Below are 12627 nucleotides of genomic sequence, written 5' to 3' on the forward strand. Positions count from 1 at the left end.
AAGACAAAATACATCAAACAAACTAAACTAAAGTCCAACCTATAGTAAATTAACATACACAAATGAATGAAAATAAAGAACATCAAAATAGAAACTAAAGTAAAGAAACACAAAAAGAGTTCCTTGTCCACTGGGTGATGGTTCAGTCCAATTAGCTGCCTGCTGAATATAAGGCCTCTGCTGACTGGCATGCATTCTTGTGTCAGGCCTGACTTGATTGTTCCAGCAGCAGATGGCAGCAGCAGCAGCAATGGTTCCCTTTAGCACTGGTAACTCAAAGCATAACATCAAATTAATAAAGCAAATTATAATAAAGTAAACTGAAACATGTTGATAAACTTTATGATCAAATGTGTGTTATTTTTGAAAAAGAAATCTAAAAGTATATGCAAACAAATAAAGTGAACAGATATATGTAGGGTGTGGTGCAGGAGGTTACTGCCCTGATGGTGTGGCAGCGTAGGCAGCCATCACAGTGGCGTTGTCGGCAGGATCGGATTCCTCTACTGAATTTAAGACTTGGATCTGGATTGTTGTTTTTTTAAATGTCTTTTTAGTTTGTTTCTTTTAAAACCAAAACAGCAGTGGACACACCGTAGGGCTTGAATAACGAGGGTGCTACATTGCCAGCCCAGCACTTCAGAGAGACTCCATCACAGCAATGGCAGATGAAGTGGAGCAGTTAAGAGACCAGGTTCGCCAGCTTCAGGAGGCCAATGATCGCCTGCTACAGCAGAAAGCTTCAGCCGGCTAATCCCTGAGACTTTGTGGACCCACCAAGCCCGGTTTTGTTGGACAGATTGATGTACCTCCCTAGGGAGCCAAAGTGTCTGGTGTTCCGGGGGCATGTGGGGGTATTGATGACTGGTTGGAGGAAGTTGAAGCTTGTGTTCGTGCTAGACGCCCAGGGGCTCTTGATAAAGCGTATTTCATCTTTGACCATTTAGATGGTGAGCCTAAGAGGAGATACGATATAGGCCGAGACGTGAGAGGGAAGACCCAGAAAAGATTATCAATATTCTGAAGGAGCTGTATGGATGTTCAAGTTCTTATGAAGCCTTGCAGGAGAGATTTTTCTCCAGAACACAACAGGAGGGTGAATCCCTCCATGAGGGATTCTCATGCCCTGCTCTCAGTCATGGACAAGATCAAGCAGTGGGAACGTGAAGGTAGACCAGGGGAGGATCGTCGTGGTGGCCTTTATCCAGTCCCTTCTATTTGTGCTATGCAAGGTTTCAAATGTGAAGCCTGGCCATCAGTCTAACCAAAACCAATGTCATGGCCCAGGGCACTGAGACCCCTCCAACAATCACCATTGATGGACACATCCTGGATGTTGTGGAGAACTTCACCTACCTCGGGTTCATGATCTCCAGTTCATTGTCCATTGACTCGGAGATCAACAGCAGAATCGCAAAGGCAGCTGCAGTCATGGCCAAACTAATCCAGCGAGTGTGGAATAATTCCAGCCTCACTGAGAGGACCAAATTGCACGTCTACCAAGCCTGGGTGCTCAGTACCCTCCTTTATGGCAGCGAAACGTGGACCACCTACGCAAGGCATGAGAAGAAGCTCAACACCTTTCACTTGAGGTGCTTGCGGCGCATGCTGCAGATCAAGTGGCAGGACAATGTCCCAAACATAGAGGTGCTGGAACGAGCCAACATGAACAGCATGCACGCAGCACTTGGTGAGAGACGTCTGAGGTGGCTTGGCCATGTCATGAGAATGGACACAGGCCGCATCCCTAAAGACCTACTCTACGGCGAGCTAGCTGAAGGCTATAGAACAAGAGGGCGTCCAAAGCTGCGCTTCAAAGACGTCTGCAAGAAGGACATGAGGTGGTGCTCCATTGACCCCTTCACATGGGAAAGTCAAGCAGACGATCGCCCTATCTGGAGACTTGCAGTCAGGCAGGGTACAACAGATGCTGAGGCCAAGCGGAACGAGAATGCTGTACAGAAAAGAACCAGCAGGAAGCAGCGGCAGCAGCAGCTGCAAGAGCCATCATCCTTCACCTGTACCAAGTGTGGCAGGGACTGCCATTCCAGAATGGGACTGCACAGCCACTCTCGGCGGTGCAGGTAGATTCAACAAGGAGCTACACCATCGTCTCTCGAGACGGACGGCTGCCGACGAAGGGAATCGCAAGACTAGGAAAGATGCCTTCCCTCTTCCCCGGAGTCTCTGGATGCCCTTTGTGGGGCCAAATGGTTTTCCACGCTCGACCTGGCTAGCAGCTAAAACCAAGTGTCGGTGACTGAGAGAGATTGCCCAAAGACTGCTTTCTGCACACCATTTGGGCTATTTGAGTTCAACCGGATGCGCTTTGGTTTGTGCAACGTGCCAGCTACTTTTCAGCGGTTGATGGAGAGGATGTTTGGGTCAGAGCATTGTCAATCCCTCCTACTATATCTGGATGATATTATTGTGTTCTCTTCTAGTGTGGAGAACCACTTAAATTGTCTGGATCGGGTGCTGAGTCGACTGCAGAGAGAAGGACTAAAAGTTAAGCTGGAAAAGTGTTGTTTTTTCAGGAAGGAGGTCAATTACCTTGGCCATCTGGTCTCCCGTGAAGGGGTATCTACGGATCCATCCAAGGTGTCACCTGTGGCCAATCGGCCACACCACACAACTGTCTCCGAGCTTCGGTCCTTCCTTGGATTTGCCAGTTATTACAGGCGGTTCGTGGAGGGGTTTTCAAAGCTGGCTGCGCCATTACATCGCCTGGTTGCTGAATTGGCAGGCAGAAAAGGAAAAGAACCACCCCTGGAGAGCCACTGGAGCAATGCATGTGAGGGAGCTTTCAATGAGCTTAGGAGGAGACTGGTGAGTGCACCCACTCTGGCATTTGCTAATTTTAACCTCCCGTTTATTTTGAAAGTGGAAGCAAGCCATGCAGGCCTTGGAGCAGTTTTGTCTCAAGAGCAGGATGGCAGGGTTAGACCCATCGCCTAAGCCAGTCGAAGCCTCAGCCCAGCAGAGAAAAACTATAGTTCCATGAAACTAGTTTCTTGGAATGAATGGGCTATGACTGAAAAGTTTCGGGAGTATTTGTGGGGCCAACACTGCACTGTGTGGACTGATAATAATCCATTAAGTCATTTGGAAACAGCCAAGCTGGGGGCAACTGAGCATCGTTGGGTGGCCGAGCTGTCGGCATTCAGCTATGATATTAGATATCGACCAGGGCGGGCTAATACAAATGCAGATGCATTGTCCAGGCAGCCACCCACAGCAATGACAAGGATGACCACTGGGTCAATGTTGGAAGGAGTAGCCATTCCGGTTGCTATACATCAAGCTGTTCGACAGGAGCCACAGGTTACCCAGTCTGCCGTCTCTGCTTTTCCCTCATATACTGTAAATGATCTCAAACTGTTACAGGAAGCAGACCCAATTATTGGTGCCTTTCTTCAATTCTGGAAGGCACAGAAAGCCCCAAATTCCACTGCTCGGGACAAACTGTCAAGACCGGTTCGAGTACTGTTACGGCAGTGGGACAAGATCACAAGTAAGGATGGTATGATCTTTCGCAAGGTACAACGGCCAGATGGAGGGGAGGAGGTCCTACAACTGCTGTTGCCTATGTGCCTCAAAGAAGTCCTGCAGCAGCTGAATGATGACCATGGCCACCAGGGGATTGAACGTACCACTGAGCTAGTAAGGCAGAGATGTTATTGGCCAGGAATGAGCGATGATATTAAACAATGGTGCAAAGACTTTACACGATGTATCCTGGCAAAGACCTCAGAGCTGCCTCACATACAGGAAGTGCCTCAGGTAACCAGAACGCAGTCTAGTGGTGAGGAGGACGACCAGGGTGCATGGGTCATGCTTGACCCCAGAGGAGGCCAACCTGAACTATCGTATGCACAAACCCCCCTTCAAGGTGACCTTGTGGACAATGTTACACCTCAGGAAGACTGCGTCCATCCTACAGAACCTTCCCGAGCTCCTGTGTTACCCACTGGGTCTGACGCAGAAGGGCAGAGGAGGTCAACACGCGCCACAGCAGGAAGACATAGAAACCTGCATCCTCTCCCAGCATCAGTGTTAAATCTGGCAGATGGGGCTACGAACTCCCAGGTAGCTGGGCTAGAGGGTTGCATTACTGTCGTTTTTCGACCATGGTGTTAAGTAGGTAGATTTGTTTTTTTTATCCGTGGGGCACGGATACACGTGAGGCACATAGGCAGTGGGGCGGAGGCGATCCTGGAGGCAGCCGCCCTCATGCAGTTTTGGAGTACGGTCCAACTGTCCGAGTTTATTTTAACCTCGTCTTTTATGGAACTTGTCAAGTTTTAATAAATTGTATATTTTTAACCACTATCAAATCCAGTCTCCATTTGGGGTGCAAGTGTAAGAGGGCATTCGGTCACAGACACAAAGACTACCCCAACATGTAGCACTTACTGCAAAGAAATTCAAGTCAGTGCCTATGTTAAGGTCATCTGAATGTCTGATTTTTCTCAGATTGAAGCCACAAAGGTTTTCATTGAGAAACTTCAGCAGTATTGGTATTTTTTGGTCAGGAAATACTTCAAAGAAAGGAAATACATTAGGAAAAGTATTTTCTAGCTTGCTTTTTGTTTGCGTTTAGGACACCAAAAGTCCGTGTCCGTGTCCAAAGTCCAATACCGTCAGTGCAGAGTGGAGCCACCAAAACAAAAATGGCTGAGACAATAAAAGCTTATAAAAATTTAATTTAATGAACAATTTATGATCTAAAAGTGCAGTTTTACTCCGATTAACAGTACACAGATAAAACAATAAAAGGGAGAGGCAGGAATAAAAACAGGAAGGCCGAGCCGACCGCCCGTCCAGGAGGGGAGGGAAGAGCAAGGCCGTGGACTAAGCCAGTACGCGGCAGCGCACCTCACTCCACTCTGTGCTGAAAACAAATCCACACACACACAATAAGAAAAACGTGCAAAAGAAACTTCCACTACACACTAAAAGGGAAATAAACAAATACAGTGAGGGAACTGGAGTGAGGACGACGCTGCCACAAGGGGCCCCCCTCACCAACACCACACGCACCGGCGCCCGACTCAGACCTATGCAACAATAAAAAGAAATCAGAGTCAACCACACAATAAATACAGCACCACTCTAAAACACATTAAAATGTATAAAAAGGGTGGATAAAGAACACACAGTGGCTCATGACATGTGCAACACGTCCAGCTGCTTACAGCATCTAGTTAAAAGAGCAGAAAAAAAAAGAGTAAAAGGTGATCTACATTCTCCAACAAGAGGAGCTTCAGCCATACATACCACCATGCAGGCAGGCAGCCACTGTCTGTCAACTCACTCCCTGTTCCTTGTAAAGGGGCAGACACAGCTGAACTACATCCCCAATCAAGCAGGCATGCACCTGTCACAGGCATACCTGCCGGTTACATTCTTCCCCCCTTTTTTTGTTAGCGTCCCTACAACTCACTGCCACGGGCGAAACAACCCTTCAAGCATACTGCTGGACACCTGCACCTGAGACCCTGCAGCCCCTTCTAACCTAGTCCCAACACCTACTGGTAGATGATGGGGGTTTGTATGCTGTCCAGCTGTTTGTCGAGTAGTCCTTTGTAATACAGGAGGGTCGAATGTGTTTGGGCAGGCAGCAGGAGCAGCCTCCATTGTAGGTACAGCCGGGACACCAGTTCCATTTTGTCCTGATGGTCTTAAAACCCAGAAGCCATTCTCCTCCACATCAGGGTTCCTTGTTCTAGAACTGGGTCTATCTGGCAAAACAGGTGGATCCACAGGTATAGGCTTAATCATGCAACGATTTACTTGCCGTACCTTTTCAGGCTGATCCCGTGGGGCAACTGTATAGACGGCTCCTCCAGGCTCAGGAGGTCTTGTGACCACAAACACTTCAGGAGCCCACTTGTCCCGGATCTTGTTGCGCCCTCTGTGTGAGAAGTCCCTCAGGTACACCCTCTGTCCAGTTGGCAACACCTCCTCTGTAACATGTTTGTCTGCCCTTTCCTTCCTTCCCGCAGAAGCTAGGCGCATTAGTTCTCTGGCACCTACTATAGCCACTTGTAGCCTTCTCTTGTGTTCACCGACCCAATGACGGGCCTCGCCGGCAACAGGCTCCTCAATGCGACCCAGAAGAAAGTCAACAGGCAACTGAGGTTCACGACCAAACATGAGAAGGAACGGTGAGTGTCCTGTTGACTGGTGCGGAGTGGTGTTGTAACTAAACAGCACTTGGGGCAAATACTTAGGCCAGCGGTGCTTTTGGTCAACTGGGATGGTTCGCAGCAGATCATGAAGCGTGCGATTAAACTGCTCACTTTGGCCATTTCCTTGAGGGTGGTAGGGTGTTGTGCGGGACTTTTCAACACCATACAACTCACAAAGCTGGTATATGAGGTTATTTTCAAAGCAGCGGCCCTGATCAGAGTGCAGCCGTGTAGGGACCCCAAACTTGTAAAACCACTCCTTGATGAGGATGTCTGCCACAGTAGAAGCCCTCTGGTCTCAGGTTGGTACAAGCTGTGTAAACTTGGAAAAGACATCGGTCATAACCAGTACTTGCTCTCTCCCATCCCTTCGCTGGCTCCAACATGGAAAAGTCAATGGCCAAAATTTAATTCGGCTTTGAAGCCAAGAGATGACCCATAGGTGCTCTGACTGGGGTTGGGTGCTTTTGGCCAGACAACATCGTTCACACTTCAGGCACCAATCCCGAATAATGGCACCCATACGTGGCCAGTAACACCTTTGCTGGATCAACTCCAGAGTACGTTCAACGCCTTGATGGCCATGGTGGGTATGCAATTGCTGAAACACCTCTTCCTGTAGGCTCTCTGGCAGTACTAGCTGGAGGACTGGCTCACCCCCGTCTGGTCGCTGGTAGGTGCGATGTAACAGTCCGTCTCTAATGCTAAGCCGACCCCACTGGCGAAGCAGTCTCTGTGCTCCGACCTCCAGTGCTTGCTTCTCCAGCCGGCCAGGCATTCGCTGCTGCCCGACCAGGTGCATAATCGGTGCAATGGTTGCATCTGCCTGCTGCAAAACCACCAGATCATCTGTAGTCCGTTGCGGTACTGTAGAAACACTGGACTGGCTGGCTGAAATGGGAGCACATTCCACCTCTTGAAGTCCTTCTGGTAACACAGACCCTGGGCGAGCTGGTGTAATGATGGTACAGGCCCTGGTTTGAGGTTGTCGAGAAAGAGCATCTGCATTTTGATTGGTGCGGCCAGAGCGGTATCTCACTGCATAATCAAATACAGCCAGCTCTGCTACCCAACGCTGCTCTGTAGCTCCCAGCTTTGCCGTCTTAAATGACTAAGGGGATTATTGTCAGTCCATACTACACACTAATGGCCCACCAAACAGTCCCGGAACTTTTGTGTCATGGCCCACTTCATTGCCAGGAACTCAAGTTTTAAGGAGCTGTAGTTCTTCTCTGCTTGGTGAAGACTACGACTCATGTAGGCTATGGGCCTGATTTTGCCCTACTGCTCTTGAGACAGCACTGCGCCCAAGCCCTCGTGACTTGCATCCACTTCTAAAATGAAAGGCAGATCAAAGTTAGCATATGCCAAAACAGGTGAGGAGATCAGTTTTTCTTTCAGTCTTTGAATGAAGTATGGACCCACCAGTGTGAGGGCGCTTTCCAAAGACTCCCTCCGGTGACGACGGCTCTTTCCAGACAACTCAGCAATAGCCCGGTGAAGAGGGGCAGCCAACTGGGCAAACCCTTCCACAAAGCGCCTATAATAGCTTGCAAATCCCAAGAATGTTCTTAATTCAGGTACAGTCCGGGGAGGGGCCCATTCAGCGACAGCCGCAATCTTCTTTGGATCAGTTGCCACGCCAGCTGCACACACATGACCCAGGTAGTCCACCTGCTGTTTCAGGAAATGACACTTTTCCAGCTTAATTTTCAGGGACTCCTTCTCAAAACGGCTGAGGACCAGCTCCAATCTAGTCAGGTGTTCATCAACAGTGGAGGGAAAGACAATCACATCGTCCAAGTACAGTAACAGAGTGTGACAATTCTGGTCCCCAAACATCCTTTCCATAAGCCGCTGAAAAGTACTGGGGGCGTTACATAAGCAAAAAGGCATCCTGTGAAACTCAAACAGGCCGAAGGGTGTACAGAAAGCAGTCTTCATCTTATCCTTCTCCGTCACTGCCACCTGATGGTAGCCACTGGCCAAGTCAATTGTTGAAAACCATCTGGCACCAGAAAGGGCGTCCAGTGATTCCTCGATCCTAGGTAGAGGGAAAGCGTCCTTCCTTGTCTTGCTGTTCAAAAGTCTGTAGTCGACACACAACCTCAAAGTCCCATCCTTCTTCTGAACCAGAACTATTGGGGAGGCGAAGGGGCTACAGCTCTCTCGTATGATTTGACTGTCCAGCAGTTTACGTACATGAGCCCTAACCTCGTCATAATTAGACGGTGGGATTCGCCTATGTCGCTGCCTCACAGGGGTCTCTGTTTGAGGTGGCCTCGAAGCGATTCACAAAGCTAAGGTTTTTTTAAGAAAAAGCACTTTACAGTTAGAATCCTGGTCCTATTTGCATTATGCCCCAAAGCAGGACACATAGAAAAAGGATGTTTTTCTTCCAGGTGTTGTCATGAACTTTACCTCAGCTTGCTTCCACGTTGAGTCTGTTATGAAGAAAGACCTAGCTTCTGGACACAAACTCACCCATTTTATGTGCTTGATGGTTTCAGTGATCAGACTCTTTTGTTATACAATCACTATTCAGATACTGGTTTTTGAACGACCCATTGACTGTGAAAAAGGACCAGTTAGTGTAAAGGTCAACTTGATTTTTTAGAGTTTTGTGATTTTGAGTCCATTTGGAGTCTAGTGGTTACTGGATCCAACCCAGCTATTGTTGGGGGATGGCAGAGTCGCACCAAACAGGTCTCCAGTCTGTTAAAGAACCACACAGTCACAAACACACACTCACATGCTCTGCTGAGAGCAATTCCCCAATTGGCCCTATGAAGTATGTTTTTAGGATGCTGGAAGGAAGCCAGAGTGCCTGGAGAAGACCCTTGCTTGTACAGAAAATGTAAACACACATGACATAAAAAAGGGTTAGGTGTTTCTTTTACAACCCGTTTAGTGTGGAACTACTTTCAAAAAAATTTAAAAACTGCTGGAAATAAAAACATTGCTGGGCGATTTTACTTTGTGTAAGTCTTTACATAGCGTTGCTAGACACCAAGACTACCCCAACATGTAGCACTTACTGCAAAGAAATTCAAGTCAGTGCCTATGTTAAGGTCATCTGAATGTCCGACTTTTCTCAGATTGAAGCCACAAAGGTTTTCATTGAGAAACTTCAGCAGTGTTGGTATGTTTTGGTCAGGAAATACTTCAATGAAAAGAAATACATTAGGAAAAGTATTTTCTAGCTAGCTTTTTGTTTGCGTTTAGGACACCAAAATTACCCCAACATGTAGCACTTACTACAAAGAAGAAAAAGTCAGTGCCTGTGTCAAGGTCATCTTTATGTCCAAAAGCGAGAACATGAGACCATGAAGTTTTGGTAATGTGTCAACCGTAAGGTTTGTAGTATAAGTCACACACCACCAACCCAACAAGAAGCACTTTCTGAGTCTAAAACACAAGATAGTACTCAAGTTGGGCAAATAGCACAGATATTTCCCTGTGTTTCCATTGGATTAGCTGCTTAGAAATGAACTATAAATGTATTTGTTTTTGAGTTGTTTCCTTACCAAAACAGTTGGAGTTTGTTCCCAATAGATAGGATTTAAAAGTGATTTCAAAGTCAACAAATCTAGAACAATTTATATTTGTTCAAATAAAAACCATTCTGGAATCTTCTCTCTAAACTTTACAACATAAAAAAATACATTAGTTCCGAATTCCATTGATAATAACTGATCACTGAAGTCAAAAACAGAACACTAAAGGTCTGATAAAACTTCCCAAAGAAGGCCTGTCATACAGCAGCAACCCTATAATAGGCCCTTTCTGGATGGAGTCTCACCTTAAAGCTCAATTTGGATCAATGCTTCAGGCATTCTTTTGAGATCAGTGAGAGACACCCAGAAATCATTTTTTTTGTCAAATTTAGTATTATGGCACAACCAACTCCTGTCTTTCTCCTGTATTTATTGTGGTAAAACCAACATAGAGACAACCCCAAAGAGAAGCACTTAGGAAATCAAAACCATCAGTGTCTCTGTTTGAGGTGGCCTCGAAGCGATTCACAAAGCTAAGGTTTTGTCAGAAAATGCACTTTACACTTAGAATCCTGGTCCTATTTGCATTGTGCCCCCAAGCAAGACACATAGAAAAAGGATGTTTTTCTTCCAGGTGTTGTCATGAACTTTACCTCAGCTTGCTTCCACGTTGAGTCTGTGTTGAAGAAAGACATAGCTTCTGGAGATTTTACTTTGTGTAAGTCTTTACATAGCGTTGCTAGACACCAAGACTACCCCAACATGTAGCACTTACTGCAAAGATATTCAAGTCAGTGCCTATGTTAAGGTCATCTGAATGTCTGACTTTTCTCAGATTGAAGCCACAAAGGTTTCCAATGAGAAACTTCAGCAGTGTTGGTATTTTTTGGTCAGGAAATACGGCTAAGAAAGGAAATACACGAGGAAAAGTATTTTCTAGCCTGCTTTTTGTTTGCATTTAGGACACCAAAAATACCCCAACAAGTAGCACTTACTACAAAGAAGAAAGAGTCAGTGCCTGTGTCAAGGTCATCTTTATGTCCAAAAGCATGAACATGAGACCATGAAGTTTTGGTATTGTGCCAACCGTAAGGTTTTTAGTATAAGTCACACACCACCAACCCAACAAGAAGCACTTTCTGAGTCTAAAACACAAGATAGTACTCAAGTTGGGCAAATAGCACAGACATTTCCCTGTGTTTCCATTGGATTAGCTGCTTAGAAATGAACTATAACTTTGACCAATCTCTCTAGTCATCCCAAATTAATCCTTCTGACAATGACATCAACAGTTTTCTCAATAGCATAGATTTATGGAGTTATTTCAGTCTCAATAATCAGAAATGCACACAACCAGCGATGTGGGTCGATAGCTGGATGGTGATGTGGGATCTTTCCCAGGTTTCAGAAGTAAGATTATATTAGCAGAATTCATATTTGGAGGTAGATAATTGTTGTCCTTAATTTCTATTGTCATTCTGAGAAAAATGGGAGCTAAGATTTGCCAAAACTCTTTATAAAATTCTGCTGGGAAGCCGTCTGGTCCTGGGGCTTTTTTACTAGGCATGTTGGTTAATGCTTTATGTAACTCTTCTTTAGTAAAAGGGGACTCCAGGGCTGTGATTTGTTCCTCTGTTGGTTTAGGCAAATCTATATGGAGTTATTTCAGTCTCAATAATCAGAAATGCACACAGCCGGTTTTACAAATACACACGCTCCGATTCACAAATGTCATTTTATGCAAACGTGAAAAATAAATTCGGAAATACACACCCTGTGTTTCACAAACACACACATTGTGTTTCACAAATGCACACTAAATGTTTTACAAATGCACAATAAGTGTTTCTCACAAATGTGCACACTGTTTTTCACAAAAACATTTTAGAAATTCACAATAAATGTATCAGAAATGCACAGTAAGTGCTTCACAAACGTGATTTTTAGTTACACATGTGATGTGAACTCACAGATCATTCGAATTGCAGACTGTGCATTCAAAATCCCGTTCTCGTTTGTGAATCTCCCCGTGTGTGTGAGAGATTTTTCTACGGTGAATATTGAGACTCATCTGACGGAGCGGGTCGACTAATGTCACCATTGGCTAGTGAATCTGTCAATCAAACTCATCGGCAAAGCAGGCGGGTTCGCTTTTAGCCAATCGAATGGCCCCTTACACTTTCTCTACGCTTTCTGCAGGTGGCAAGAGCGCCGCCCATGTTTGATTCTGTACCAGTCGGTCGTTAGCGTGTTAGCTTTAGCATGGCTTGTCGGTTTATTTGCCTTCTGTTGTCAAAAATTACTGGCTTGTGCAACTTTTCAGTGGACCTGGAAGCAAGGCAACAGTGGTTGAATGCAGTTGACATTGAATCCATCGAACTCTGTACTGGTCATGAGATTTACAATGAATGTTTCACTCGGGATCGTTTGTACGTTATTCTCTTAGCTTTCATGCTAGCGTCATTTCAACACTCAGACACGGTTCCCTTCGGTTTTGATCTTATGAAGGTGGAGGAGAAAAATCTTTAACTTCCACAGTATGTTCTGTGGAGAAACTGGCATCACTTTGCTCCGTACCACGCAGTAGGACTACATTACCTCAAGTTCATCTCACTGTCAATCACAGATACCCAATACACCCCCCCTGCTCAACCCGAAGTCACTTTGCCAGACCTTAATTTTATTTTTTTAATAACTCAAATGTCATTGATTTTATATTGTAACCATATACATATACCTCTTGGCCAGGTCACCCTTGCAAAAAAGATCCTCATCTCTCTGGGTTTTATAGCTGGTTAAATACTACACAACAAAAGATGGTCATAGAACAACAAAGTGCAAACATTCACCCTTTATTGCAGAGTAAAATTCAGTGAAAACATGGACAAATTAAAACATCAAAATTTAAGCAAATGTGGGATCTCTACTGATTTGAA

At 45.7% G+C, this 12627-nt stretch overlaps 5 non-coding genes across 5 annotated transcripts; all 5 read right to left on the reverse strand.

Moving 5' to 3' along the window:
* Positions 1-4378: 4378 nt before the first annotated feature.
* On the reverse strand, positions 4379-4467 carry mir430c-3 (microRNA 430c-3). The gene has a single exon (NR_107068.1). It is a non-coding gene; the product is annotated as a microRNA 430c-3 (primary transcript).
* A 4729-nt stretch (positions 4468-9196) lies between these two features.
* mir430c-5 (microRNA 430c-5) lies at positions 9197-9283 on the reverse strand. The gene is given in 1 exon segment (NR_107074.1): positions 9197-9283. It is a non-coding gene; the product is annotated as a microRNA 430c-5 (primary transcript).
* A 135-nt stretch (positions 9284-9418) lies between these two features.
* On the reverse strand, positions 9419-9500 carry mir430b-1 (microRNA 430b-1). Its single transcript, NR_107066.1, has one exon. It is a non-coding gene; the product is annotated as a microRNA 430b-1 (primary transcript).
* A 929-nt stretch (positions 9501-10429) lies between these two features.
* Positions 10430-10515, reverse strand: mir430c-1 (microRNA 430c-1). Its single transcript, NR_107065.1, has one exon. It is a non-coding gene; the product is annotated as a microRNA 430c-1 (primary transcript).
* A 137-nt stretch (positions 10516-10652) lies between these two features.
* mir430a-1 (microRNA 430a-1) lies at positions 10653-10734 on the reverse strand. The gene has a single exon (NR_107064.1). It is a non-coding gene; the product is annotated as a microRNA 430a-1 (primary transcript).
* Positions 10735-12627: the final 1893 nt, after the last annotated feature.

This window comes from Oryzias latipes, chromosome 4 (assembly GCF_002234675.1).
Source record: "Oryzias latipes chromosome 4, ASM223467v1".
Classification (NCBI taxonomy): Eukaryota; Metazoa; Chordata; class Actinopteri; order Beloniformes; family Adrianichthyidae; genus Oryzias; species Oryzias latipes.